Here is a 23,882-nt window from a genome sequence, read left to right on the forward strand (position 1 = left end):
CTCTTACTAGTTGAACCAAGTCTAATGAAGTTAGCGCCTCATCGAGCTGTAACGCCTGACCATCTTTTGGGACCTTCTCCCAATGGTAGTTAAAATCCCCCATTATCATTACCTTGTCATATCTTGAGCGAATGTCCTGTGCCAGTCTTATGAACAAGTCAGGGAATTCAGGCGTAGTCCACGGAGGACGATAGACTAACATAATCAGCAGACAATCCGTTCCTGATTGCAGCTTAACACCCATCACTTCCGCACCTGCTAAATTTTCCATCAGGACCTTTTCGACCAATAGGTGTGAGTTGTACAGGAGGGCAACACCTCCCCCCCTCTTGGCTCCAGATCTATTATGGAAAAGTGCCGAGAAGTCGGGTGGTAGGGAGGCAACCAGATCCGGCATAGAGGAGTCCTCTAACCATGTCTCGGTGAGTCCCAGGAGATCTAATTCTCCTCCTTCTAGAAGGGTGAACACCTCTAAGTTGTGTCGTTGCAAGGAGCGAGTATTAAGTAGGCCAAAGCGTAAGCCTCGGGCCTGACTTATCACCTTCCGACCCGACTGGGGAGTAGGGGCAGACAAGAGTCTCTCGCGCACAAGAATAGCAGCACATTCTGGGCTAATATCAAGATTGCGGGAGTTCAAAGACTCCAACTCACCTCTGGTGTATACCAAGCGAGAACCAGGGGTTGTGGCCCCGGGTCCCGTCTGGTCCCTGATGGGCACAGATGGGCTTGCCTCTGGCGAGCCTCCGGCACGCCCACGCTGCGCGCATACGCTGCGCGCCTGCATGAGGGCAGGGTTAAGTAGCCTCGAGCGTGCAAGGTGGCCAGGCAGCAACTAGGCTGTCAACCACAATGGCGTCCCAAAGCAGCGCTTCCTCCCCCAAGATGGCTCCCACCCCAAGAAAGCAAGAAAGCAGCTAAAGACCCGCTCAACAGCGGTGCAATCTCCGATTAGAGTGTGGGTATGTCCTAACTCAAACCCCACCAGAAAACAAGACCCTTCGAATTAAATTTTAAAAATGCAGATTAATTAATTATTTCCGCGTTTAAAAAAGCGCTGTGCTCGCGCTAGTTAGCAGCATATAAATTCGATCAGGAGCAGCCTCAATATCGCGGCGCTTACCTAGCTTGGGTTTTGGGGTACAGGGTATATTTATAGGGTTAAAATGGGTTAGTGTTTAAGGGTGTTGGGGTATTTTATAGAGTAAGGGTGGGTTATGATTATGGGGTGCAGAGGTATTTAAAGTAGGGGTGGGCGGAATCGGCGCGAACTTGCTACAATAAATCCACAATATTTAGTTCCGTCAGATTTCCAATTATTAAAACAGAAACCTCATATATTCAAGGTAAAATAACAAGTATTTCTACATGCTAAAATGCATATAGTCATTTCACAAAAGTGAAATAAGCTTCCAGCAAGCAGTGAGAGAGGTGATGATTTTGAGATCAAGCCCCTGCAAAGCATTATGGGACGAGATTAGCAGTGGGAAGTGAATATTATAGTATCCAAATAATTCTACAAAGAGCTGCAGTTCACCTCGTCATCCCTAGTTGTCCCTGATGAGGCAAATGCAATAGCATTTAAAATAGTATACATCAAGCTGCAGTTCACCTCGTGGTCCCTAGATGTCCCTGATGAGGCAAATGCAATAGCATTTAAAATATTACACATCAAGCTGCAGTTCACCTCGTCGTCCCTAGAGTTCCTGATGAGGCAAATGCAATAAGCATTTAAAATAGTATACATCAAGCTGCAGTTCACCTCGCCGTCCCTAGATGTCCCTGATAAGGCAAATGAATTAGCATTTAAAATATTATACATCAAGCTGCAGTTCACCTCGTCGTCCCAAGATGTCCCTGATGAGTAAAATTCAAAAACATTGAAACCCTTTCATGAATGCTACAAATTATGCTAATCTTATCCCATAATGCTTTGCAGGGCCTTTTAGTTGTATTTTTGCCCATAAATGTGCTTGTGGTGGTTCTAAGAGAATGGGACCTCCACTGAATTACTATTTAAAGGGAGCAGGAATGTATAGAACTTGGGAAGAAAAAACAACACTCGTGACGGAATGCCCCCAGCGATTGTCATGCCCCCGGCACACGCCCACAGCACAATGCAGACACGCCCACAAGGGACTACTTTGCTGGCACGGTTCTTTTACCTTTTAAATGTATATGGTGGGCGTCTGCATAGCCCATGTCCTTCTGCTGCAACTGCACTTTCCAACGCTGTATTGGGTGTGTGGATTGGCGCTGTAGTTCCCGAGTTTACCTTGCCAAAAGGTGTCTGTTCTCTCTTTATAATAGTAGTATAGAAGGGTGAGTTATGATTATGGGGTGCAGGGGTATTTAAAGTAGGGGTGGGCGGAATTGGCGCGAACTTGGTACAATAAATCAACAATATTTCGTTCCGTCAGATTTCCAATTAATAAAACAGAAACCTCATATATTCAAGGTAAAATAACAAGTATTTCTACATGCTAAAATGCATATAGTCATTTCACAAAAGTGAAATTAGCTTCCAGCAAGCAGTGAGAGAGGTGATGATTTTGAGATCAAGCCCCTGCAAAGCATTATGGGACGAGATTAGCAGTGGGAAGTGAATATTATAGTATCCAAATAATTCTACAAAGAGCTGCAGTTCACCTCGTCGTCCCTAGTTGACCCTGATGAGGCAAATGCAATAGCATTTAAAATATTATACATCAAGCTGCAGTTCACCTCGTGGTTACTAGATGTCCCTGATGAGGCAAATGCAATAGCATTTAAAATATTACACATCAAGCTGCAGTTCACCTCGTCGTCCCTAGAGGTCCCTGATGAGGCAAATGCAATAAGCATTTAAAATAGTATACATCAAGCTGCAGTTCACCTTGCCGTCCCTAGATGTCCCTGATGAGTAAAATTCAAAAACATTGAAACCCTTTCATAAATGCTAAAAATTATGCTAATCTTATCCCATAATGCTTTGCAGGGCCTTTTAGTTGTATTTTTGCGCATAACTGTGCTTGGGGTGGTTCTAAGAGAATGGGACCTCCACTGAATTACTATTTAAAGGGAGCAGGAATGTATAGAACCTAGGAAGAAAAAACAACACTCGTGAGGGAATGCCCCCAGCGATTGTCACGCCCCCAGCACACACCCACAGCACAATGCAGACACGCCCACAAGGGACTACTTTGCTGGCACGGTTCTTTTACCTTTTAAATGTATATGGTGGGCGTCTGCATAGCCTATGTCCTTCTGCTGCAACTGCACTTTCCAACGCTGTATTGGGTGTGTGGATTGGCGCTGTAGTTCCCAAGTTTACCTTGCCAAATGGTGTCTGTTCTCTCTTTATAATAGTAGTATAGACTAGCAGCCCGTCCCGACCTTGTCCGGGTATGAATTGCTGCCGGCCAGTAGTATATTGTTTTGTAGGATTTTGTTTTGATAGCATTTCTTATCTGTGACAGGCCTGTGAAACGCTCCGATTCACAGTGCACCGCTGATGCACTTAAGAGTGCGCGTTCAGTAGTCTGTGAACTCGAGTTTCCCTACTTTATTTTTCCTTGCAATATGATATAGCGCGAACTCGACAACATGGCATGAGCAGAATTTACATAACAGAAAAACACATTCATTTGTGGTAGGGACGGGGAGACAAAGTGATTTGCCTGGAATCACAGGATGTTGAGCTGATGCCGAGGTTCAAACGTAGCTCCCCAGCTCTAAAGTTTGCAATTCTAGAACTTGTAGCGGGAGTTGTATCTAAAAGTGTATGTCGGTGCTGACCATCAATGAGAGAGACCTGTGCATTTTTCTATTCGGTGGTGAAAAAATATGAGTTTGTTGATGGACATGTGGGCCACCGTGCCACCAATGTACTTACCGGGGAGGGTAAATACCCATTATTCCGCAACTTTCTTTCCGCATACCATTACTCCGCATACTTTCATTACGAAAGTACCATGACTCCGCAATGCCATTATAAAGCATGGCATTGCATTTTATATGCTTTTACCACGCATACATTTACAACGAAATTCGTTGTAAATGCAGGAATGGTTATAGCATGTTTCTTTTAAATGTTTGGATAAGGTAAGTATGGGTATAGGGGTATATGTTTTGGGGTACTGAGGTATATGTTTTGGGGTGTTTGGGTATTTTAAGGGTTCAGATATAGTTTTGAGTTATGGGGTAGTTTTAGGGTTTAGGGATAGGTATGGGTTTTGGGGTACAGGGGTATTTTTAGGGTTCAGGACTAGGTTTGGGTTTTGGGGTATAGGGTTATTGTTAGGGTTCAGGGGTAGGTTTGGGTTTTGGGGTACAGGGGTATTTTAGGCGTTAAGGGCTAGGTTTGGGTTTTGGGGTACAGGGGTATTTTTAGGGTTTAGGGCTAAGTTTGGGTTTTGGGGTACAGGGGTATTTTGGGGTTCAGGGGTAGGTTTGGGTTTTGGGGAACAGGGTTATTTTTATGGTTCAGGGCTAGGTTCAGGTTTTGGGGTACAGGGGTATTTTTAGGGTTCAGAGGTAGGTTTGGATTTTTTGGTACAAGGGTATTTTGAGGGTTCAGGGCTAGGTTTGGGTTTTGTGGTACAGGGGTATTTTAGGGTTCAGGGGTAGGTTTGGGTTTGGGGGTACAGGGGTATTTTTAGGGTTCATGGCAAGGTTTGGGGTTTGGGGTACAGGGGTATTTTTAGGGTTCAGCGGTAGGTTTGGGTTTTGAGGTACAGGGGTATTTTAAGGGTTCAGGGCTAGGTTTGGGTTTTGGGGTACAGGGTATTTTTTTAGGGTTTAGGGATAGGTTGGCGTTTTGGGTACAGGGTATATTTATAGGGTTAAGATGGGTTAGTGTTTAAGGGTGTTGGGGTATTTTAAGGAGTAAGGGTGGGTTATGATTATGGGGTGCAGGGATATTTAAAGGGAGCAAGGTGGACACCCGGAGCTGGAATGTACAGAACCTGGGAAGAAAAAAAAATGAAATATAGGGCACAACGCTCGTTTTTTTCCGTAATCGCGCGCCCCGCACACCCCCTCGCCCAGGGCACCTGCCCACAGCACACGATATGAGACATGGCATGAAGGGCGGAATGTACCACATGCCCCCAGCGTTTGTCACGCCCCCAGCACACACCCACAGCACAACGCAGGCGCGCCCAGAAGGGACAACTTTGCTGGCACGGTTCTTTTACCTTTTAAATGTATATGATGGGCGTTTGCATAGCCTATGTCCTTCTGCTGCAACTGCCCTTTCCCACGCTGTATTGGGTGTTGTGATTAGTGCTGTGGTTTCTGAGATTACCCGCCTCAAAGGTTTGGGCTCTCTCTTTATTATATTAGTACTAGCAGCCCGTCCCGACGTTGTCCGGGTATGAATTGCTGCCGGCCAGTAGTATAGTGTTTCGTAGGATTTCGTTTTGATAGCATTTCTTATCTGTTACAGGCCTGTGAAATGCTCCGATTCACAGTGCACTGTTGATGCACTTAAGAGTGCGCGTTCAGTAGTGTGTGAACTCGAGTTTCCCTACTTTATTTTCCTTGCAATGTTATATAGCGCAAACTCGACAACATGGCATGAGCACAATTTACATTACAGAAGAACACATTCATTTGTGGTAGGCACGGGGAGACAAAGCGATTTGTCTGGAATCACAGGATGTTGAGCTGATGCCGAGATTTGAACGTAGCTCCCCATCTCTAAAGTTCGTAATTCTAGAACTTGTGGTGGGAGGTGTGTCTAAAAGTATATGTCAGTGCTGGACATCAATGAGGGAGACCTATGCATTTTTCCAATTGGTGGTGAAAAAGTATGAGTATGTTGCTGGAGATGTGGGCTGCCGTGCCACCAATGTACTTACGGGGGAGGGTAAACACTCATTATTCCGCATCTTTCTTTCCGTATACCATCACTCCGCATACTTTCATCATGAAAGTACCATGCCTCCGCAATGCCATTATAACGCATGGCATTACATTTTATATGCTTTTACCACGCATACATTTACATCGAAATTCGTTGTAAATGCATGAATGATAAAAGCATGTTTTTTTAAAAATGTTTGGATAAGGCAAGTATGGGTATAGGGGTATATGTTTTGGGGTACTGAGGTATATGCTTTGGGGTGTTTGGGTATTTTAAGGGTTCAGATATAGTTTTGGGTTCTGGGGTACAGGGGCATTTTTAGGGTTCAGGGCTAGGTTTGGGTTTTGGGGTATAGGGGTATTTTTAGGGTTCAGGGGTAGGTTTGGGTTTTGGGGTACAGGGATATTTTAAGGGTTCAGGGCTAGTTTTGGGTTTTGGGGTACAGGGGTATTTTTAGGGGTGAGGGCTAGGTTTGGGTTTTGGGATACAGGGGTATTTTAGGGTTCTGGGCTAGGTTTGGGTTTTGGGGTACAGGGGTATTTTTAGAGTTCAGGGGTAGGTTTGGGTTTTGGGGTACAGGGTAATTTTAAGGGTTATGGGCTAGGTTTGGGTTTTGGGGTACAGTGGTATTTTAGGGTTCAGGGGTAGGTTTGGGTTTGGGGTACAGGGGTATTTTTAGGGTTCAGGGGTAGGTTTGGGTTTTGGGGTACAGGGGTATTTTAAGGGTTCAGGGCTAGGCTTGGGTTTTGGGATACAGGGGTATTTTAGGGTTCTGGGCTAGGTTTGGGTTTTGGGGTGCAGGGGTATTTTTAGGGTTCAGGGGTAGGTTTGGGTTTTGGGGTACAAGCATATTTTAAGGGTTATGGGCTAGGTTTGGGTTTTGGAGTACAGTGGTATTTTAGGGCTCAGGGCTAGGTTTGGGTTTTGGGGTACAGGGGTATTTTTAGCGTTCAGGGGTAGGTTTGGGTTTTGAGGTACAGGGGTATTTATAGGGTTTAGGGATAGGTTTGGGTTTTGGGGTACAGGGTATATTTATAGGGTTAAGATGGGTTAGTGTTTAAGGGTGTTGGGGTATTTTATAGAGTAAGGGTCGGTTATAATTATGTGGTTCAGGGGTATTTAAAGTAGGGGTGGGCTGAATTGGCGCAAACTTGGTACAATAAATCAGCAATATTTCTTTCCGTCAGATTTCCAATTATTAAAACAGAAACCTCATATATTCAAGGTAAAATAACAAGTATTTCTACATGCTAAAATGCATATAGTCATTTCACAAAAGTGAAATTAGCTTCCAGCAAGCAGTGAGAGAGGTGATGATTTTGAGATCAAGCCCCTGCAAAGCATTATGGGACGAGATTAGCAGTGGGAAGTGAATATTATAGTATCCAAATAATTCTACAAAGAGCTGCAGTTCACCTCGTCGTCCCTAGTTATCCCTGATGAGGCAAATGCATTAGCATTTAAAATATTATACATCAAGCTGCAGTTTACCTCGTGGTCACTAGATGTCCCTGATGAGGCAAATGCAATAGCATTTAAAATATTACACATCAAGCTGCAGTTCACCTCGTCGTCCCTAGAGGTCCCTGATGAGGCAAATGCAATAAGCATTTAAAATAGTATACATCAAGCTGCAGTTCACCTCGCCGTCCCTAGATGTCCCTGATGAGGCAAATGCAATAGCATTTAAAATATTATACATCAAGCTGCAGTTCACCTCGTCATCCCAAGATGTCCCTGATGAGTAAAATTCAAAAACATTGAAACCCTTTCATGAATGCTAAAACTTATGCTAATCTTATCCCATAATGCTTTGCAGGGCCTTTTAGTTGTATTTTTGCCCATAACTGTGCTTGGGGTGGCTCTAAGTCAAGTCAAGTCAAAAGGCTTTATTTCGATAAAATAATTATCATAAAAGCAACACATAAATCACAATACATCAATTATAAAAGCAAGAAAGCATATGTAAACATTTTTTCAAATTTACAAAGCAGTTCATTGAGCAATCAATTTAAAAGAGAATTAAACAGTCAATTTTAGCCTTTTAGTTCGGATGGAACAAGCCCATGATAAAAATTTGGCTAAGGCACAAGCATAGGTGGCACGACTATCAGACATTAGTATCCTGATTGCGGCCACGTGGCTCTTAGTACCCAATTGCCGGCATAAGTTTTTGAGCCAAACCCTCCTTGGGATTGCATACTCTCTGGACTCGAACATGAGATGTGCCAGTGTCTCTGGTTTATCTAAGCATGCTGGGCAAAGCTCTGTAGTTTGTGTATGGGATTTCCAGCATGAGGTAAAGGAATAAAGGGGAAGGGTTCCTGCTCTAAATTTGAAGTATAAAGCCCTATCAAAAGGTTTTTCAATAATGTCAAGGTACACTTCGCGTTTAGGTTGGTCTTTAAACTTCAAGAAGTCCTCCGTAAGTCTGCCCATGGTAGTACTAGTGTTTCTTTGTAGAAAGATCCAGTCCCAATAAAGTTTCTTAAGAGTTAGCTTCGGGGGTGAGGTTCTATTTATCCACGCTTCGCTTAGGCCCAGATTTACTAGTAACAACTTCATATCTCTCAACCATTTAATTTTGTGCCACCCTGGTAGTGACATAATTTCTGCAAGGCCTTGCGCATATTTACTGAGTTCCTCCACACGCCACAGACGTGCCCATAGCAAAAGTGGACGGAATTTTGCGAGGTCATCAATTGGACGACAGCCTAAGTCCAACATTAGCGGGAACGTGGGAGTGCCCTGCGGGAGAGACATAATCGCTCTACAAAATTTCTTCTCAGATCTTGGTAAAGCATCAGTAATGGATGACCCCTAAAGTTCGGCCCCATAGAGAGCAGAACTGACCCCTTTGGCCGAGTAGATCTCAAGGACTGTAGCTATTGGTCTTATTATACAGGAGCGTTGTTCTTTCAAAAGAGCTCCTGTGATCCTCTTATGAGTTAGGAGCATTTTGTCCAAATGTGGGGTCCATTCCATTTTGCGTGAGAGGCGTATCCCAAGATAGTCGAAGACTTCTACCCTCTCCAAGTGTTCAGCGTTCAGGGTAGGAGAGCGGACTGGTTTTTTGGGAGGATTTAGTACAAGATATTTTGTTTTACTTGTGTTGATTACCAGGCCTCGTTTGGTGCAGAAGGATTGAAAGTTGTTTAGGAGCCTTTGGAGGCCTATTGGGGTTTTGGATATTAAAAGCGTATCGTCCGCGAAGAGGAGGGTTGGTATGCGTTCACCAGCCAGGGATGGTTCGTCTGAAGGATGTTTCCGAAGATGCTCAACCACCCCATTGATGTAAAGGGAGAAAAGGGTGGGAGCTAACACACATCCCTGGCGGACACCTCTCTCAACCGGGATACTATTTGTTTTTTCCCCCCCTGGGCCCCACCTAATCTGGGCAAAACTATTTTCGTGCAACCTAACAAGTAGTACAAGCAAGTAGTGAGGCAACCCCATATCAGCCAATACGCTCCATAGGGTCTCCCTAGGTACAAGGTCAAAGGCAGTCTTTAAATCGATAAACGCGAGATAAAGACTGCCCTTGCCTATGACCACGACTTTCCAATATACCATCATTAGTCTAAAAGCTTGCTCGATTGTCCCAGTTCCCACTCTAAAGCCCGCCTGGTAGTCAGAAAGGATTTTATTTTCTTCTACCCAGTTTAATATTCTGACCAGTAGAACCTTGCCGACTACTTTTTGGCTGATGTCTAACAGGCTAATGGGCCTATAGTTTGACGGATCTTCTCTGGGGCCTTTTTTATAAATAGGGTCCACCTTCGCCCCTTTCCACGATGAGGGGATAGGAGCGCCCCTACAGATGGCGACGAGTAGGGAATGGATCAGTTTTCCCCACTTTAAAGTGTCTGATCTCAAGAGGTCACCAGGAATACCGTCCGGGCCAGCCGCTTTTTGGGGAATGATAGTGCCTATTGCATATTCCACTTCCTTAATTGTAAAATCGAAGTCACTAGGCTGGGTGTCCCAGAATGGAGGGAACAGTATTGGAGCCACAACCCCCCCATCAGGATCACTGGAATCAGTAGGAGTGAGATGGTCATCTTGGCGGGTGTAAAGCTTTGAAAAGTGTTTGACCCACATTTGACTTGGGATATTACAAGTTATCAAGTCACTATCTGGCCTATTACGAGCTCTTATGGTATCCCAAAAACATTTTAAATCTTTCTTAGAGTTAGCTTCTTTAAGGGTAGACCAGTAGACCTCTTCCCACTCCTTTTTTGCTAGCCCCAGTATTCTCTTGTGTTCTTTCCTGGCTATCTGTATTAGGGGTTGGGATTTGCCCTTAACGGCCTCAATTAGCCGAGTCTTAGCTTTCCTACATGCTACTGTATACCAGTCATGCACCCCCTTGGTTTTGTTCTGAGACATAATCTTCCCTGCAGTACCCTTTACCCAAAAAACTTCCCCTATAGCCTTAACAGCAGCTTCAAAAATGGGTGTTGCCCTATCCGCTACCGTGGCTAAATCAATGGTGTCGATCTCTGCTTGTGAGGCCATAAGTACCTCATCTATACTAGAAAGTTTGTCAGCGTTACTGGCAACTTTGTTCCACTTTAGGCGTCTTCCACAAGAGGAGACAGTGACCTTGTGTATGCTTTTGAGAGGTGCTAACAATGCTCCATTAGACCAGGGATTCGTGATGGTTAGGGAAAGCGAATTGTGGTCGCTCTCCACAGTCGGTATGACTATCATATCTTCGACCGAACTCCAGAGCCCCAAGTCCAACAGAATGTAGTCAATCCTCGAGGTATGACCAACCCTGTTGAACGTCGGGGCGCCCATCCGGTCAGAAGATGTACGGCCATTGGTGGCTCTTAGCCCAACTCTAAAGTCAGTGCATTTAACTGCACTGCACTACGGGTCCAGCGCTTAATCGGGGGGATGGAAAGTGGAGGAATACCCCATCTACTGTCTTCTTCACCTAGGTCAGGGATACCATCCAGGGGAAGTGGCTCATAGGTGCAGTTAAAATCGCCTGCTACTAGGGTATGATCAGCTTCTTTGTAATCCCTAAGTTGCACCTCAAGATCAGATATTACACATGAGGTGCACCCATTTTTTGTGCCTCTGGCATAGACGTTGTAAAGATCTAGAGTCAAACCTCTACAAGGATTAGACAGTGAAATGCCTAGGATGTCTGAGTTATTTATCTGCTTGCATGTTATTCGGCAATTAAGGGAGATGCTTACCCAAGTAATGAGGCCCCCCTTCCCATGCATGGGTTTCTCTGCTGGGACAAAATAGGTAACAAACCCAACCCGGTGGAGTGGTTCAGTGCTCCAGGTCTCCAGAAACATGCAGATCTTATGTGCTTCAACCAAATCACTCCACTCGGGCAGACCCAATTTCCTATGAATGCCCGCGAGGTTCCAACTGAGGATTTTTATTTTATCCTTGGTGGTTTCTCCTCTAGTGCCATTGATGTCTCTGAGGCTAAGGGGTTCTATACATTCCCTCTCTAGAGCAGAAGATGTTGGCTTAGTCAGACTAGTGGCTGTCGCGGTTGGGAGATTAGGGCATGTCGGGTAAGATGTGACTGGAGAGCCCTCCTCCTCGCCCCTATTGATAGCAAAATGTATGGGGGAAGCTTCATCAGAATTAAGTCAGTCTACCTCTTCCAGCGCACTGAATCTATTCCAATGGGCAAACTGAAATACAAAAGGGTCGAAGGGAGGAGGTGGACCTTGCCATGGTTGCTGCCACTGATGAATAGTATGTTGTGGAGCATGTGTATACCCTCTATTTATTGGAAAGCTGAATCTAGGGGGATGTTGTCTTGGGGGCATGGGTAAAAAGTAGGACAAGGGAAGTGGGTGGATTTGAGCAGCCGGCCCACTGCTAGGTATATTGCATATATAGTTCACTACCCCCGTATCCCTGAAGTTAACAGTTATAACATCTCCTGCTATAGTCTTGGTGTTTCTACCCACCCACTCTCCTCTTCTAACTGCGAGTATTTCGCCACACATGTTAATGGGTAGTGGTTTATGCATGTGGAGCCACTGGGCACACTTATTTTTCAGTTCAATAAGGGTTTCTCTTCTACCCTCCTTCAGTGGTGGCACACCCGTCAAAACAACCACAAAGGGTGAGACTTCCGGCGGCAGGTTGATTGTCTTAAAACGAGCCGGTCTTGTTTTTGGATCTTGAGTCTTATTTGGAGAGGTAGTTGCTGTCAAGTTGGTGGCCAACCTTTTTGAATCCTTTGCAGATTGGTTAGGCACTTTATTGAGACCGGAAGGTGTTTGAGGCTTTATAATAGGGTCAACACCATTAGGAGTAGGGGGAGGTGCAGCAGCTTTTCCCCCCCTTTGAGGCAGATGTTGTGCTACTGCTCCTGATTTGTCAGGTAAAGTTTTGGCCTTTGCGGTAAGATCTTTTGATGGGTTGCTGTTGGTGTTGTTTCCCAGGGGCGCTTCTTTTGTTTTCCCATGCATCTGTGTGGACACATTTCCACTTGCTTTATTAGTCCATTTAGTGTTGATTAATGATGTTAGTCTATCAATTTTGGACATAAAGGGCTTGATGTGAGCCGTTATTGTAGCTTCAAGGTCTGATTTTAGATCCGCCACCATGTTTTCGACCCAACAAGGTATGCCGGATGCAGAATTAGGGGCAGGTGACACTAAGTTGTGGTTCCTGAGATTATTTTTAGGCTTTTTCTTTGTCTTAGGGATGTTCTTAGTAGAGTCAGTGTTCCCTAGTGCTGGCGAAACACTAGTTGTCGTTCCATCTACCCTTGAGGGAACTGGGTCAGGAAAAATGATTTGAGGGTTTCCCTGAGATTCAATTAAAGGCTGACCGCATGGAAGATCAGCAAAAGAGGCGGTAACTCCAAGGCTAATATCGAGGTCGTCAGTTGCATCTTGTAGAGGACCTACCAGCTCAAGGTCCACTGCCGCCTCTTGGGTGTCAGCCAAAAATATTGTTGGTGGCAGGGATAACCTCCTTTCAGTGCTAGCGATAGCAGAAGATACTGCCCCAATAGTTTGTTGTAGCATGATGACGATTGCTGTGAGGGTAGGGACTGGTTGCGGCACTGATTCTTTTTGTCTGGTTTTGGAGCGTAAAACAGGCACTCTGCCGGTTTTCAAACCCTTCCTCATGTTAATATCAGGGCAATGAGATTATATACCAAAGTGGATAGGATTAAGGGTCTTTGGTTCCTCACCTTTGTCTCTCGTTAGACCACGGGGAAGAGAGGTGGCCCGGCCCGGCCTCTTCTGGCTGTAGAGGGCCCGCCCTTTGCCCGGGCTTCGTCCCGGGCTGCGACCCGCGCGCGTCCCGCGATGCGCGTTAGTGACCTTGCTTAAGTTCCTATAGAGTGAGAGGGGGCGTGGCACTGGGAGGGGGCGCGGCTCACGCGGGAAGAGGAAACAGCTGATGGTATTGAACGCTGATCCTCGCAGTCCCGGGGCCGTGCCTCTCGCCTCCTCTGCGGCCTCGCAGGTGGTTTCCTCCTCACACCGAAGGCACAATGGGCTGGAACACTGGCAAGCTACTCCTGTAGCGACGGGCAAAGTTCAACACTTGAAACCTCAGAGCGAGCGGCTCCCGCGAAGCGGGGGCCGCGAGAGGTTAAGAGCACCTTGGTGGGGGCGTGGCACTGGGAGGGGGCGCGGCTCACGCGGGAAGAGGAAACAGCTGATGGTATTGAACGCTGATCCTCGCAGTCCCGGGGCCGCGCCTCTCGCCTCCTCTGCGGCCTCGTAGGTGGTTTCCTCCTCACACCGAAGGCACAAAGGGCTGGAAAACTGGCAAGCTACTCCTGTAGCGACGGGCAAAGTTCAACACTGGAAACCTCAGAGCGAGCGGCTCCCGCGAAGCGGGTGCCGCGAGAGGTTAAGAGCACCTTGGTGGGGGCGTGGCACTGGGAGGGGGCGCGGCTCACGCGGGAAGAGGAAACAGCTGATGGTATTGAACGCTGATCCTCGCAGTCCCGGGGCCGCGCCTCTCGCCTCCTCTGCGGCCTCGCAGGAGGTTTCCTCCTCACACCGAAGGCACAAAGGGCTGGAACACTGGCAAGCTACTCCTGTAGCGACGGGCAAAGTTCAACACTGGAAACCTCAGAGCGAGCGGCACTGGTTCTAAGAGAATGGGACCTCCACTGAATTACTATTTAAAGGGAGCAGGAATGTTTAGAACCTGGGAAGAAAAAACAACACTTGTGACGGAATGCCCCCAGCGATTGTCACGCCCCCAGCACACCTCCACAGCACAATGCAGACACGCCCACAAGGGACTACTTTGCTGGCACGGTTCTTTTACCTTTTAAATGTATATGGTGGGCGTCTGCATAGCCTATGTCCTTCTGCTGCAACTGCACTTTCCAACGCTGTATTGGGTGTGTGGATTGGCGCTGTAGTTCCCGAGTTTACCTTGCCAAAAGGTGTCTGTTCTCTCTTTATAATAGTAGTATAGACTAGCAGCCCGTCCCGACGTTGTCCGGGTATGAATTGCTGCCGACCAGTAGTATATTGTTTCGTAGGATTTCATTTTGATAGCATTTCTTATCTGTGACAGGCCTGTGAAACACTCCCATTCACAGTGCACTGCTGATGCACTTAAGAGTGCGCGTTCAGTAGTGTGTGAACTCGAGTTTCCCTACTTCATTTTCCTTGCAATATTATATAGCGCGAACTCGACAACATGGCATGAGCACAATTTACATTACAGAAGAACACATTGATTTGTGGTAGGCACGGGGAGACAAAGCGATTTGCCTGTAATCACAGGATGTTGAGCTGATGCCGAGATTCTAACGTAGCTCCCCATCTCTAAAGTTCGCAATTCTAGAACTTGTGGTGGGAGGTGTGTCTAAAAGTGTATGTCGGTGCTGGGCACCAATGAGAGAGACCAGTGCATTTTTCCAATTGGTGGTGAAAAAATATGAGAATGTTGCTGGAGATGTGGGCCACCGTGCCACCAATGTACTTACGGGGGAGGGTAAACGCCCATTATTGCGCAATTTTCTTTCTGCATACCATCACTCTGCATACTTTCATTATGAAAGTATCATGACTACGCAATGCCATTATAACGCATGGCATTACATTTTATATGCTTTTACCACGCATACATTTACAACGAAATTCGTTGTAAATGCATGAATGGTAAAAGCATGTTTTTTAAAAATGTTTGGTTAAGGCAAGTATGGGTATAGGGGTATATGTTTTGGGGTACTGAGGTATTTGTTTTGGGGTGTTTGGGTATTTTAATGGTTCAGATATAGTTTTGTAGGATTTCGTTTTGATAGCATTTCTTATCTGTGACAGGCCTGTGAAACGCTTCGATTCACAGTGCACTGCTGATGCACTTAAGAGTGCGCGTTCAGTAGTCTGTGAACTCCAGTTTCCCTACTTTATTTTTCCTTGCAATATGATATAGCACGAACTCGACAACATGGCATGAGCAGAATTTACATTACAGAAGAACACATTCATTTATGGTAGGCACTGGGAGACAAAGCGATTTGCCTGGAATCACAGGATGTTGAGCTGATGCCGAGGTTCAAACGTAGCTCCCCAGCTCTAATGTTTGCAATTCTAGAACTTATAGCGGGAGCTGTATCTAAAAGTGTATGTCGGTGCTGGCCATCAATGAGAGAGACCTGTGCATTTTTCTAATCGGTGGTGAAAAAATATGAGTTTGTTGCTGGACATGTGGGCCACCGTGCCACCAATGTACTTACCGGGGAGGGTAAATACCCATTATTCCGCAACTTTCTTTCCGCATACCATTACTCCGCATACTTTCATTACGAAAGTACCATGACTCCGCAATGCCATTATAAAGCATGGCATTGCATTTTATATGCTTTTACCACGCATACATTTACAACGAAATTCGTTGTAAATGCAGGAATGGTTATAGCATGTTTTTTTTAAATGTTTGGATAAGGGAAGTATGGGTATAGGGGTATCTGTTTTGGGGTACTGAGGTATATGTTTTGGGGTGTTTGGGTATTTTAAGGGTTCAGATATAGTTTTGGGTTATGGGGTAGTTTTAGGGTTTAGGGATATGTATGGGTTTTGGGGTACAGGGGTATTTTTAGGGTTCAGGGCTAGGTTTGGGTTTTGGGGTATAGGGTTATTGTTAGGGTTCAGGGGTAGGTTTTGGTTTTGGGGTACAGGGGTATTTTAAGGGTTAAGGGCTAGGTTTGGGTTTTGGGGTACAGGGGTATTTTTAGGGTTCAGGGCTAAGTTTGGATTTTGGGGTACAGGGGTATTTTGGGGTTCAGGGGTAGGTTTGGGTTTTGGGGTACAGGGTTATTTTTATGGTTCAGGGCTAGGTTCAGGTTTTGGCGTACAGGGGTATTTTAAGGGTTCAGGGGTAGGTTTGGATTTTGGGGTACAAGGGTATTTTAAGGGTTCAGGGCTAGATTTGGGTTTTGGGGTACAGGGGTATTTTAGGGTTCAGGGGTAGGTTTGGGTTTTGGGGTACAAGGGTATTTTTAGGGTTCAGGGCAAGGTTTGGGTTTTGGGGTACAGGGGTATTTTCAGGGGTAGGTTTGGGTTTTGAGGTACAGTGGTATTTTAAGGGTTCAGGGCTAGGTTTGGGCTTTGGGGTACAGGGGTATTTTAGGGCTCAGGGGTAGGTTTGGGTTTTGGGGTACAGGGGTATTTTTAGGGTTCAGGGCAAGGTTTGGGTTTTTGGGGTACAGGGGTATTTTTAGGGTTCAGGGGTAGGTTTGGGTTTTGAGGTACAGGGGTAATAATAGGGTTCAGGGCTAGGTTTGGGTTTTGGGGTACAGGGTTTTTTTTTAGGGTTTAGGGATAGGTTGGCTTTTTGGGGTACAGGGTATATTTATAGGGTTAAGATGGGTGGTGAAAAAATATGAGTTTGTTGCTGGACATGTGGGCCACCGTGCCACCAATGTACTTACCGGGGAGGGTAAATACCCATTATTCCGCAACTTTCTTTCCACATACCATTACTCCGCATACTTTCATTACGAAAGTACCATGACTCCGCAATGCCATTATAAAGCATGGCATTGCATTTTATATGCTTTTACCACGCATACATTTACAACGAAATTTGTTGTAAATGCAGGAATGGTTATAGCATGTTTTTTTAAAATGTTTGGATAAGGTAAGTATGGGTATAGGGGTATCTGTTTTGGGGTACTGAGGTATATATGTTTTGGGGTGTTTGGGTATTTTAAGGGTTCAGATACAGTTTTGGGTTATGGGGTAGTTTTAGGGTTTAGGGATAGGTATGGGTTTTGGGGTACAGGGGTATTTTTAGGGTTCAGGGCTATTTTTGGGTTTTGGGATATAGGGTTATTGTTAGGGTTCAGGGGTAGGTTTGGGTTTTGGGGTACAGGGGTATTTTAAGGGTTAAGGGCTAGGTTTGGGTTTTGGGGTACAGGGGTATTTTTAGGGTTCAGGGCTAAGTTTGGGTTTTGGGGTACAGGGGTATTTTGGGGTTCAGGGGTAGGTTTGGGTTTTGGGGTACAGGGTTATTTTTATGGTTCAGGGCTAGGTTCATGTTTTGGGGTACAGGGGTATTGTTAGGGTTCAGAGGTAGGTTTGGATTTTGGGGTACAAGGGTATTTTAAGGGTTCAGGGCTAGGTTTGGGTTTTGGGGTACAGGGGTATTTTAGGGTTCAGGGGTAGGTTTGGGCTTTGGGGTACAGGGGTATTTTTAGGGTTCAGGGCAAGGTTTGGGTTTTGGGGTACAGGGGTATTTTTAGGGTTCAGGGGTAGGTTTGGGTTTTGAGGTACAGGAGTATTTTAAGGGTTCAGGGCTAGGATTGGGTTTTGGGGTACAGGGGTATTTTAGGGCTCAGGGGTAGGTTTGGGTTTTGGGGTACAGGGGTATTTTTAGGGTTCAGGGCAAGGTTTGGGTTTTTGGGGTACAGGGGTATTTTTAGGGTTCAGGGGTAGGCTTGGGTTTTGAGATACAGGGGTATTTATAGGGTTCAGGGCTAGGTTTGGGTTTTGGGGTACAGGGTATTTTTTAGGGTTTAGGGATAGGTTGGCGTTTTGGGGTACAGGATATATTTATAGGGTTAAGATGGGTGGTGAAAAAATATGTTTGTTGCTGGACATGTGGGCCACCGTGCCACCAATGTACTTACCGAGGAGGGTAAATACCCATTATTCTGCAACTTTCTTTCCACATACCATTACTCCGCATACTTTCATTACGAAAGTACCATGACTCCGCAATGCCATTATAAAGCATGGCATTGCATTTTATATGCTTTTACCACGCATACATTTACAACGGAATTCGTTGTAAATGCAGGAATGGTTATAGCATGTTTTTTTTTAAATGTTTGGATAAGGTAAGTATGGGTATAGGGATATCTGTTTTGGGGTACTGAGGTATATGTTTTGGGGTGTTTGGGTATTTTAAGGGTTCAGATATAGTTTTGGGTTATGGGGTAGTTTTAGGGTTTAGGGATAGGTATGGGTTTTGGGGTACAGGGGTATTTTTAGGGTTCAGGGCTAGGTTTGGGTTTTGGGGTATAGGGTTATTGTTAGGGTTCAGGGGTAGGTTTGGGTTTTGGGGTACAGGGGTATTTTAAGGGTTAAGGGCTAGATTTGGGTTTTGGGGTACAGGGGTATTTTTAGGGTTCAGAACTAAGTTTGGGTTTTGGGGTACAGGGGTATTTTGGGGTTCAGGGGTAGGTTTGGGTTTTGGGGTACAGGGTTATTTTTATGGTTCAGGGCTAGGTTCAGGTTTTGGGGTACAGGGGTATTTTTAGGGTTCAGAGGTAGGTTTGGATTTTGGGGTACAAGGGTATTTTAAGGGTTCATGGCTAGGTTTGGGTTTTGAGGTACAGGGGTATTTATAGGGTTCAGGGCTAGGTTTGGGTTTTGGGGTACAGGTTTTTTTTTAGGGTTTAGGGATAGGTTGGCGTTTTGGGGTACATGGTATATTTATAGGGTTAAGATGGGTGGTGAAAAAATATGAGTTTGTTGCTGGACATGTGGGCCACCGTGCCACCAATGTACTTACCGGGGAGGGTAAATACCTATTATTCGGCAACTTTCTTTCCGCATACCATTACTCCGCATACTTTCATTACGAAAGTACCATGACTCCGCAATGCCATTATAAAGCATGGCATTGCATTTTATATGCTTTTACCACGCATACATTTACAACGAAATTCGTTGTAAATGCAGGAATGGTTATAGCATGTTTTTTTTAAATGTTTGGATAAGGTAAGTATGGGTATAGGGGTATCTGTTTTGGGGTACTGAGGTATATGTTTTGGGGTGTTTGGGTATTTTAAGGGTTCAGATATAGTTTTGGGTTATGGGGTAGTTTTAGGGTTTAGCGATAGGTATGGGTTTTGGGGTACAGGGGTATTTTTAGGGTTCAGGGCTAGGTTTGGGTTTTCGGGTATAGGGTTATTGTTAGGGTTCAGGGGTAGGTTTGGGTTTTGGGGTACAGGGGTATTTTAAGGGTTAAGGGCTAGGTTTGGGTTTTGGGGTACAGGGGTAATTTTAGGGTTCAGGGCTAAGTTTGGGTTTTGGGGTACAGGGGTATTTTGGGGTTCAGGGGTAGGTTTGGGTTTTGGGGTACAGGGTTATTTTTATGGTTCAGGGCTAGGTTCAGGTTTTGGGGTACAGGGGTATTGTTAGGGTTCAGAGGTAGGTTTGGATTTTGGGGTACAAGGGTATTTTAAGGGTTCAGGGCTAGGTTTGGGTTTTGGGGTACAGGGGTATTTTAGGGTTCAGGGGTAGGTTTGGGTTTTGGGGTACAGGGGTATTTTTAGGGTTCAGTGCAAGGTTTGGGTTTTGGGGTACAGGGGTATTTTTAGGTTTCAGGGGTAGGTTTGGGTTTTGAGGTACAGGGGTATTTTAAGGGTTCAGGGCTAGGTTTGGGTTTTGGGGTACAGGGGTATTTTAGGGCTCAGGGGTAGGTTTGGGTTTTGGGGTACAGGGGTATTTTTAGAGTTCAGGGCAAGGTTTGGGTTTTTGGGGTACAGGGGTATTTTTAGGGTTCAGGGGTAGGTTTGGGTTTTGAGATACAGGGGTATTTATAGAGTTCAGGGCTAGGTTTGGGTTTTGGGGTACAGGTTTTTTTTTAGGGTTTAGGGATAGGTTGGCATTTTGGGGTACAGGGTATATTTATAGTGTTAAGATGGGTGGTGAAAAAATATGTTTGTTGCTGGACATGTGGGCCACCGTGCCACCAATGTACTTACCGGGGAGGGTAAATACCCATTATTCCGCAACTTTCTTCCAGCATACCATTACTCTGCATACTTTCATTACGAAAGTACCATGACTCCGTAATGCCATTATAAAGCATGGCATTGCATTTTATATGCTTTTACCACGCATACATTTACAACGAAATTCGTTGTAAATGCAGGAATGGTTATAGCATGTTTTTTTTAAATGTTTGGATAAGGTAAGTATGGGTATAGGGGTATCTGTTTTGGGGTGCTGAGGTATATGTTTTGGGGTGTTTGGGTATTTTAAGGGTTCAGATATGGTTTTGGGTTATGGGGTAGTTTTAGGGTTTAGGGATAGGTATGGGTTTTGGGGTACAGGGGTATTTTTAGGGTTCAGGGCTAGGTTTGGGTTTTGGGGTATAGGGTTATTGTTAGGGTTCAGGGGTAGGTTTGGGTTTTGGGGTACAGGGGTATTTTAAGGGTTAAGGGCTAGGTTTGGGTTTTGGGGTACAGGGATATTTTTAGGGTTCAGAACTAAGTTTGGGTTTTGGGGTACAGGGGTATTTTGGGGTTCAGGGGTAGGTTTGGGTTTTGGGGTACAGGGTTATTTTTATGGTTCAGGGCTAGGTTCAGGTTTTGGGGTACAGGGGTATTTTTAGGGTTCAGAGGTAGGTTTGGATTTTGGGGTACAAGGGTATTTTAAGGGTTCAGGGCTAGCTTTGGGTTTTAGGGTACAGGGTTTTTTTAGGGTTTAGGGATAGGTTGGTGTTTTGGGGTACAGGGTATATTTATAGTGTTAAGATGGGTTAGTGTTTAAGGGTGTTGGGGTATTTTAAGGAGTAACTGTGGGTTATCATTATGGGGTGCAGGGGTATTTAAAGGGAGCAAGGTGGACACCCGGAGCTGGAATGTACAGAACCTGGGAAGAAAGAAAAAATGAAATATAGGGCACAACGCTCTTTTTTTTTTTCCGTAATCGCGCGCCCCGCACACCCCCACGCCCAGGGCACATGCCCACAGCACACGATATGAGGCATGGCATGAAGGGCGGAATGTACCACACGCCCCCAGTGTTTGTCACGCCCCCAGCACACACCCACAGCCCAACGCAGGCGCGCCCAGAAGGGACTACTTTGCTGGCACGGTTCTTTTACCTTTTAAATGTATATGGTGGGCATTTGCATAGCCTATGTCCTTCTGCTGCAACTGCCCTTTCCCACGCTGTATTGGGTGTTGTGATTAGTGCTGTGGTTTCTGAGATTACCCGCCTCAAAGGTTTGTGCTCTCTCTTTATTATATTAGTACTAGCAGCCCGTCCCGACGTTGTTCGGGTATGAATTGCTGCCGGCCAGTAGTATATTGTTTCGTAGGATTTCGTTTTGATAGCATTTCTTATCTGTGACAGGCCTGTGAAATGCTCCGATTCACAGTGCACTGTTGATGCACTTAAGAGTGCGCGTTCAGTAGTGTGTGAACTCGAGTTTCCCTACTTTATTTTCCCTGCAATATTATATAGCGCGAACTCGACAACATGGCATGAGCACAATTTACATTACAGAAGAACACATTCATTTGTGGTAGGCACGGGGAGACAAAGCGATTTGTCTGGAATCACAGGATGTTGAGCTGATGCCGAGATTCGAACGTAGCTCCCCCTCTCTAAAGTTCGTAATTCTAGAACTTGTGGTGGGAGGTGTGTCTAAAAGTGTATGTCAGTGCTGGACATCAATGAGGGAGACCAGTGCAGTTTTCCAATTGGTGGTGAAAAAGTATGAGTATGTTGCTGGAGATGTGGGCCGCCGTGCCACCAATGTACTTACGGGGGAGGGTAAACACTCATTATTCCGCATCTTTCTTTCCGTATACCATCACTCCGCATACTTTCATTACGAAAGTACCATGCCTCCGCAATGCCATTATAACGCATGGCATTACATTTTATATGCTTTTACCACGCATACATTTACAACGAAATTCGTTGTAAATGCATGAATGATAAAAGCATGTTTTTTTTAAATGTTTGGATAAGGCAAGTATGGGTATAGGGGTATATGTTTTGGGGAACTGAGGTATATGCTTTGGGGTGCTTGGGTATTTTAAGGGTTCAGATATAGTTTTGGGTTCTGGGGTACAGGGGTATTTTTAGGGTTCAGGGCTAGGTTTGGGTTTTGGGGTATAGGGGTATTTTTAGGGTTCAGGGGTAGGTTTGGGTTTTGGGGTACAGGGGTATTTTAAGGGTTCAGGGCTAGGTTTGGGTTTTGGGGTACAGGGGTATTTTAAGGGTTCAGGGCTAGGTTTGGGTTTTGGGATACAGGGGTATTTTAGGGTTCTGGGCTGGGTTTGGGTTTTGGGGTACAGAGTTATTTTTAGGGTTCAGGGGTAGGTTTGGGTTTTGGGGTACAGGGTAATTTTAAGGGTTATGGGCTAGGTTTGGGTTTTGGGGTACAGTGGTATTTTAGGGTTCAGGGGTAGGTTTGGGTTTGGGGTACAGGGGTATTTTTAGGGTTCAGGGGTAGGTTTGGGTTTTGGAGTACAGGGGTATTTTAGGGTTCATGGGTAGGTTTGAGTTTTGGGGTACAGGGATATTTTTAGGGTTCAGGGGTTTGTTTGGATTTTGAGGTACAGTGGTATTTATAGGGTTCAGGGCTAGGTTTTTGGTTTTGGGGTACAGGGGTATTTTTAGGGTTTAGGGATAGGTTTGGGTTTTGGGGTACAGGGTATATTTATAGGGTTAAGATGGGTTAGTGTTTTTAGGGTGTTGGGGTATTTTATAGAATAAGGGTGGGTTATGATTATGGGGTGCAGGGGTATTTAAAGTAGGGGTGGGCGGAATTGACGCGAACTTGGTACAATAAATCCGCAATATTTCGTTCCGTCAGATTTCCAATTATTAAAACAGAAGCCTCATATACTCAAGGTAAAATAACAAGTATTTCTACATGCTAAAATGCATATAATAATTTCACAAAAGTGAAATTAGCTTCCAGCAAGCAGTGAGAGAGGTGATGATTTTGAGATCAAGCCCCTGCAAAGCATTATGGGACGAGATTAGCAGTGGGAAGTGAATATTATAGTATCCAAATAATTCTACAAAGAGCTGCAGTTCTCCTCGTCATCCCTAGTTGTCCCTGATGAGGCAAATGCATTAGCATTTAAAACAGTATACATCAAGCTGCAGTTCACCTCGTGGTCACTAGATGTCCCTGATGAGGCAAATGCAATAGCATTTGAAATATTACACATCAAGCTGCAGTTCACCTCGTCGTCCATAGAGGTCCCTGATGAGGCAAATGCAATAAGCATTTAAAATAGTATACATCAAGCTGCAGTTCACCTCGCCGTCCCTAGATGTCCCTGATGAGGCAAATGCAATAGCATTTAAAATATTATACATCAAGCTGCAGTTCACCTCGTCGTCCCTAGAGGTTCCTGATGAGGCAAATGCAATAAGCATTTAAAATAGTATACATCAAGCTGCAGTTCACCTCGCCGTCCCTAGATGTCCCTGATGAGGCAAATGCAATCACATTTAAAATATTATACATCAAGCTGCAGTTCACCTCGTCGTCCCAAGATGTCCCTGATGAGTAAAATTCAAAAACATTGAAACCCTTTCATGAATGCTAAACATTATGCTAATCTTATCCCATAATGCTTTGCAGGGCCTTTTAGTTGTATTTTTGCCCATAACTGTGCTTGGGGTGGTTCTAAGAGAATGGGACCTCCACTGAATTACTATTTAAAGGGAGCAGGAATGTATAGAACCTAGGAGGAAAAAACAACACTCGTGACGGAATGCCCCCAGCGATTGTCACGCCCCCAGCACACACCCACAGCACAACGCAGACACGCCCACAAGGGACTACTTTGCTG

Source organism: Lissotriton vulgaris, chromosome 8 (assembly GCF_964263255.1).
Source record: "Lissotriton vulgaris chromosome 8, aLisVul1.2, whole genome shotgun sequence".
Taxonomy (NCBI): domain Eukaryota; kingdom Metazoa; phylum Chordata; class Amphibia; order Caudata; family Salamandridae; genus Lissotriton; species Lissotriton vulgaris.